We start from the raw sequence: 6,239 nt of genomic DNA on the forward strand, positions 1-6,239 counted from the left end.
TGCAGGGGGCACGTACTGAGCATCTGCACCGGGGTGAATTTCCACCCAAGTTGCTTTGGATAGAAAGAAGGGAGGAGAAAGTAAAACCAGAAGGCCAATGCTATGATGCAGAATAATTTTTAATGGGAATGAGCCGTGGAGCAGAATGAATGAATGCAGAGTACAAAGAATGTATTTTCAGGGTTACAATACGAGCAAGAACCAATCACCCGCTCCAAAGTGATGCTTTTCACACAAGATGATCTGCTTTCTGTCTTGAAGCTGCTGACTTTGAAAATCACGTCCCTTTTTCAACCAAGTGACTTGTTTTAGCCAGTTCAACATCAAATAGCACACAGCACAATAGGAGCATAAGACTAAGCTGCAAAACCATTGGATCATAAACCTACACTAATATGTAACAAGTGGAAGAGACCGATAGGCCTGATTTACAGAGGTGATGAACACCCAGAGTCTGCAAGTAGAGTTGTAGGCATCATTGTCCATTAGATCAGTTGTGAATCTCTATCTTGTCATTTTCTGATTGTTTCTCATTCCATGGATCGTTCTTCTGGGTTTAACATGGCCCACAATTTCCATAGCCGGACCCAGAATATCCTCCCCCAGAAATGCTACGATATGACTTCCTGCTATAACCACATGAGCCCCCATAACCACCCCCATAACCACGCCCGGCTCCACCCCCATAAACACCCCCGGCTCCAGCCCCATAAACAACAACGTTGCCTCCCCCGTAACCACCACCATAATCTCCCCCATAACCACCACCATAACTACCCCCAGAACCGATTGAGCCTCTGAAACCGCCACTAGAACCATATGGGACTCCAGGTCTTGCGGGCAAATTTGGTAAGGTTGTTCCCACAATGCTGTCTTGAGGGCAAGTAGCGAGAGTTGGTCCTGGGAATCTCACAACAACTGGTGGCGCATAAACCACTGCACTCGAATCGCCACATGATGTGACACACGGCTCGTTGCGGACGTCAATACATGGGCGTGGGCATATATCATAATAGCAATCCTGGGGCGGGCAGTAAGACATCTTCTGCGATGGAGAGAATCCTGAAAAACACAGGAGGGAGGAAAACGTAAGACACAACTGATAATGGAAAAAGAGATTCAGGCATTGAGTTTTAGAGTAATGGGGGCTAGGTAGATAGATAGATACGTAGATAGGTAGATACGTTTTGTTGAAGGCCACATATCTGCTCCCGTTTCTTCCTTCTATTTCTTCACACCCATTCCCCTTAGGCTTCAAACACACACACACACACACACACACACACAAAATCCCAGCAATTTCAGAACAAGTTACCTTTTCACTGCTTCATGCAACCATTAAGCTGCACAACACTCTGTGAAGTCAGTGAGAGCTACTTTTCATTCAAAGCTGCTATTTCAGCTTGCACCAGCTAAAGATCGGGATCGAACAGTACAAGCTCTACCCTTAAGACTTTAAGTTTCGCCATAGTGGGTCACCTCATGGTCCAACTCATCCAATGTCCTCAACGTGGCCCATTATGGAGGAAACTGCTCATAAGCAGAATTTCTTCTCAGCATCACTAAACTAGGGGCTAGATTTGCCCTGAAGGGAAATTCATTTAAAGCACTTCCAACCTCTCAAACTTATCTAGATCTTGATCATCCACTAAATTAAAAAGAACAATGAAGTTGCTGTTCAGTTGTTATATTTCAAAACTGATCTCCAGCATTTTATGGAAACTGGAGGATCAGATCATCCCCTCCTGCAAATACCCGTGACTCCAGTGAAGTCAGCTGACGGTCTGGCAATTATATTTATCTATAAAGAGTCAGAATAAAGCTGTCCATTCCTAAAGTAGTTTAAGGCTGAGATTTGTCAGAATTGTGTAATGGATGTATATGCACTAGCCTGTTATATTTATTGCAAATGGGTGTCCCAATCCCATATGTTTTGAAAATTGATTTGAAAATATGATTTGAAAATCCCAGCATGATAATTTTCAAGTCTGCCACCGCCAAGGCCTGCAACTGACTAGTTACAGAGAGTCTCTTTTGGAAAGAAAAACCACCCTCATTAATATTGCTAAAATCACACAGTATTGGTGAAGGTTCAATCCATAGTTAAAACTAACACTAAAGCGACAGCTAGAGTAGTTTGAATCCAATAGACTTACCCAGTTCACCAAGGGGATGAAGACAAGAGAAGTGGATAGAACAACCCAGAGTTGCAAGCACTTTTATATGCTTTCTTAGCCAATGGGAAGGATAGGAGACACCCTTTCAATAACCAACCAACCAAAGTGTTTTCTTGCGTGCATTACCACTGACCAAACAAAATGTTTTCTTGCTTTGGATGATAATTATTATTATCCTCTAATTATTTAAACGGCTTTGCCATGGTTCATCAATTACTCAATTCCCAATCCCACATATGGATGACTTGCGTATTACACCCTGAAGTCCCTTTAATCTGAAAGCTTTATGGGCAACATACCTTCTTGGTATCATCCCACTGATCTCCTTGGTGTTGACAGAGGTAAAAATCCAGTTCCATTGCATTACTTCTTCACTGAATAACTTCAAAATATGAAGGTGTATCAATATTACAATCTGCTGTGATGTACAGGATTCCATGTCGTTCCTGAAATCCTGGCTAGTATCTAATTAGCGGCAAGGTGGAATTCACCCTTCTGAATTCTTAGTGGGGTGGGAGACATTATTCTGCATGTCTAGCATTCCCGTCCTTACCTGTACAGTGGGTATTTGAGCCAACACCCTTTGGAATTGCATGAATGTCTCTCCAATCAGTTCAATGGCCTTAGAACCAGGCCTTCTGGGTTACAATACTGTGCTGGACACATGACCAGGACAATAGCACAAACTGATAAAATTAAACGGTAATAAGTCACCAGGACCAGATGGTGTTCACGCAAAAGTTCAGTAGGAACTCAAATATAAAATTGCAGAACTGCTAACTGTGGTAACTAGCCTATTGCTTAAATCAGCCTCTCTATGAGATGACTGGCAGATAACTAATGTGACACCAATTTTGAGAAAAGTCTCCTAAATTCAGTATCAGGTAAATTGGTTGCAACTTGGAAAAGATCAGAATGATCAGCCACATAGATTAACAGGATACATTGGGGCAGAATCAATATGACTTTGTGAAGAGAAATCATGCCTTACCAATGATTAGAATTCTTTGAGTTGGTCCACAAATACGTGGAGAAGAGTGTGCAGAGGAGAATGTATACTTGGACTTTCAGAAAGTCTTTGACAAGCTCCTGCACTGAAAGCCCTTAAGTAAACTAAGCAGTTATGGGAAAAGAAGGAAGGTCCTCTCATGAATCAGTAACTGGTTAAAACATAGGGAGGAAAAGGGTAGGAAGAAAATGTTCAGTTTTCAAAGTGGAAAGAGGTATATAGCTGGCTCCTTCTAGGAGCTATACTGGGACCAGTGCTGTTCAACATACTCATAAATGAAAAAGGGGGTATACTGTGAGTTGGCAAAGGTTGCAGACCACACAAAATTACTCCAGATAGTTAAGTTGAAGCATACTGCAAAGAGTTACAAAGGGATCTTACAAAACTGGCAAGAAAATGGCAGATGAAATGGCATGTTGGAAAAGGCAAAGTAATGCACATTGGAAAACATAATCCCAACTCTACGTGCACAACGATGGGGTTTAAGTTAGCTGTTACCCCTCAGGAAAGAGATTTTAAACTCACTGCAGGTAGGTCTCTGAAAATATCGGCTCCATGTCCAGCAGCAATCAAAACCGCTAAGAGAATGTTAGGAACCATTATGAAACGGATAGGATCACTGGGGGGAGGGATAGCTCAGTGGTTTGAGCATTGGCCTGCTAAACCCAGGGTTGTGAGTTCAACCCTTGAGGGGGCCGTTTAGGGATCTGGGGCAAAAACTGGAGATTGGTCCTGCTTTGAGCAGGGTGTTGGACTAGATGACCTCCTGAGGTCCCTTCCGACCCTGATATTCTATGATTCTAAGACAGAAAAACATTGTAATGCCACTATGTAAATCTGTGGTGTGCCACCCCTGGAATACTGCATGCGGTTCTGGTCACCCCATCTCAAAAAAGGTATAAAGTCCAGAGAAGGGCAACACAAATGATTAAGGGTATAGAACAGCTTCCGTATGAGGCGAAATTAAAATGACTAAGAGTGTTCAACTTGGAAAAGAGAGGACTGAGGGGGAATGTGACAGAGGTCTATAAAATCATGAATCATGTAAAGGCCAAAATGATAACTGGATTCAAAAAAGAAATAGGTGAGTTCATAGAAGATAGGTCCATCTATGCCTAGTAACCCAGTTGGTCAGGAAGGCAACCCCATGTTCTGGGTGTTCCTGAACCTGTGACGGCTAGAAGCTGGGACTGGATGACAAATTGCCCATTTCTGTTCACTCTTGCTGAAGCATCTGGCCCCGGCCACTGTTGGAAGATCGGATACTGGGCTAGATGGACCATTGTTCTAACCCTGCAGGGCATTCTTATGTTCATGACTTATCCACAACGTAAATCCCTCCATAGCCTTCAAAGTAGAGCTGAAGCAGGATTGAAATGTTTCGATAATCTTTTGTGCTCTTGCTCTGCTCAGTAGTGACTTTCAGCCTAATGCAATTAGACTTTCCAGTCTGAAGAGATGTCCAGTCAAGTGATCATTGGTTTAGGGACTGGAAGACAGGTGATGATTATAACAGGACACCGAAGGGCTACCTACAGCAGGCTTGCTCCTGGGTTGCAGCAAAAGTGGCAGTAGGAGAAAGGAAAGAGTGCAGTGCTGTATAAAGACTTGTATAAACTATGGAACCTGTAAAAAGACACTGGTGTTTTTCTGGGACAATGTAACCGACAAAGCACAGGAAGAATACCATCAGCGATGGAAGCGAACCCTACTTAAACATCGGCAGAATGGTTGAGGAATAACATTCTAGAGCAAAGTAGACTAATCCAGTGTATGACCAGCTTCAGCACAGGATATAAGGTCTTCCTTTTTCAGAGAACTATCCTACCACTGCTGGAATGATTTTTAAATTGCTATATACAGCCCATGACCTGAAGAAGTGCTCAGTGTAGCTCAAAAGCTTGTCTCTCAGCAACAGAAGTGGATCCAATAAAAGATATTACCTGACCCTCCATGTCTCTCTAATGTACAGTCCAAGCATAGCTTCCTATAATGAGGGAAGTAGGAAGAACAAAAGACTCTATGAAGCTTACTGGGGAACTCTCTGTGGATATTTAGGAAGAGAGGAATTGCTCAGTCGTTCCTCTGGTCCTAGATCCTTTGGTCAATAATACCCAGTAGCACCTCTTTCAAAGAAAGGAAAGGAGGACTTGTGGCACCTTAGAGACTCACAAATTTATTTGAGCATAAGCTTTCGTGAGCTACAGCTCACTTCATCGGATGCATGCAGTGGAAAATACAGTGGGGAGATTTATATACACAGAGAACATGAAACAATGGGTGTTACCATACACACTGTAATGAGAGTGATCAGGTAAGGTGAGCTATTACCAGCAGGAGAGCGGGGGAAACCTTTTGTAGTGCTAATCAAGGTGGGCCATTTCCAGCAGTTGACAAGAACGTGTGAGGACATCTAGCAAAGGCTTAATGTACTGTGCTAGTGGGTATTATAGAATAATGTCCGATAGATAAATGTCCTTCATACTTTATACTAAAGAACATGGGAGCTTTTAACTAGGCTCAGAACAGCCTGGAAAAGAAATGTATAGACATGCTTAAAGAGACAGAGCATGCTTTTCCTACAAAGGAGAATAAACATCACTAGCGGAGCTGGAGTGTCCTAGGAAAATACTACTTGAAATATAGGGCCAAATCCTCAACTGGTGTAAACTGGAACAATATCATTGGTGTTGGCTCAAGACTCACATGACTAGAAGTCCCTTCAGAGATGAATTTATAATAACAGAATAATAAAAATGTGAGACTGGAAGGGACCTTGAGAAGTCATCTAGTCCATTCCCCTGAACTGAGGCAGGACCAAGTAAACCTAGACCATCCCCAATATGTGTTTGTCCCACCTGTTCTTAAAAACCTCCAGTGATGGGGATTCCACAACCCCCCTTGGAAGCCTATTCCAGAGCTAAACTACCCTTAGAGCTAGAAAGATTTCCTAATAGCTAATCTGAATCTCCCTTGCTACATTTTAAGCCCATTACTTCTTGTCCTAGCTTCAGTGGATATGGAGAACAATTGATCATAAATGCCCTGAACAT

This window comes from Natator depressus, chromosome 24 (assembly GCF_965152275.1).
Source record: "Natator depressus isolate rNatDep1 chromosome 24, rNatDep2.hap1, whole genome shotgun sequence".
Classification (NCBI taxonomy): Eukaryota; Metazoa; Chordata; order Testudines; family Cheloniidae; genus Natator; species Natator depressus.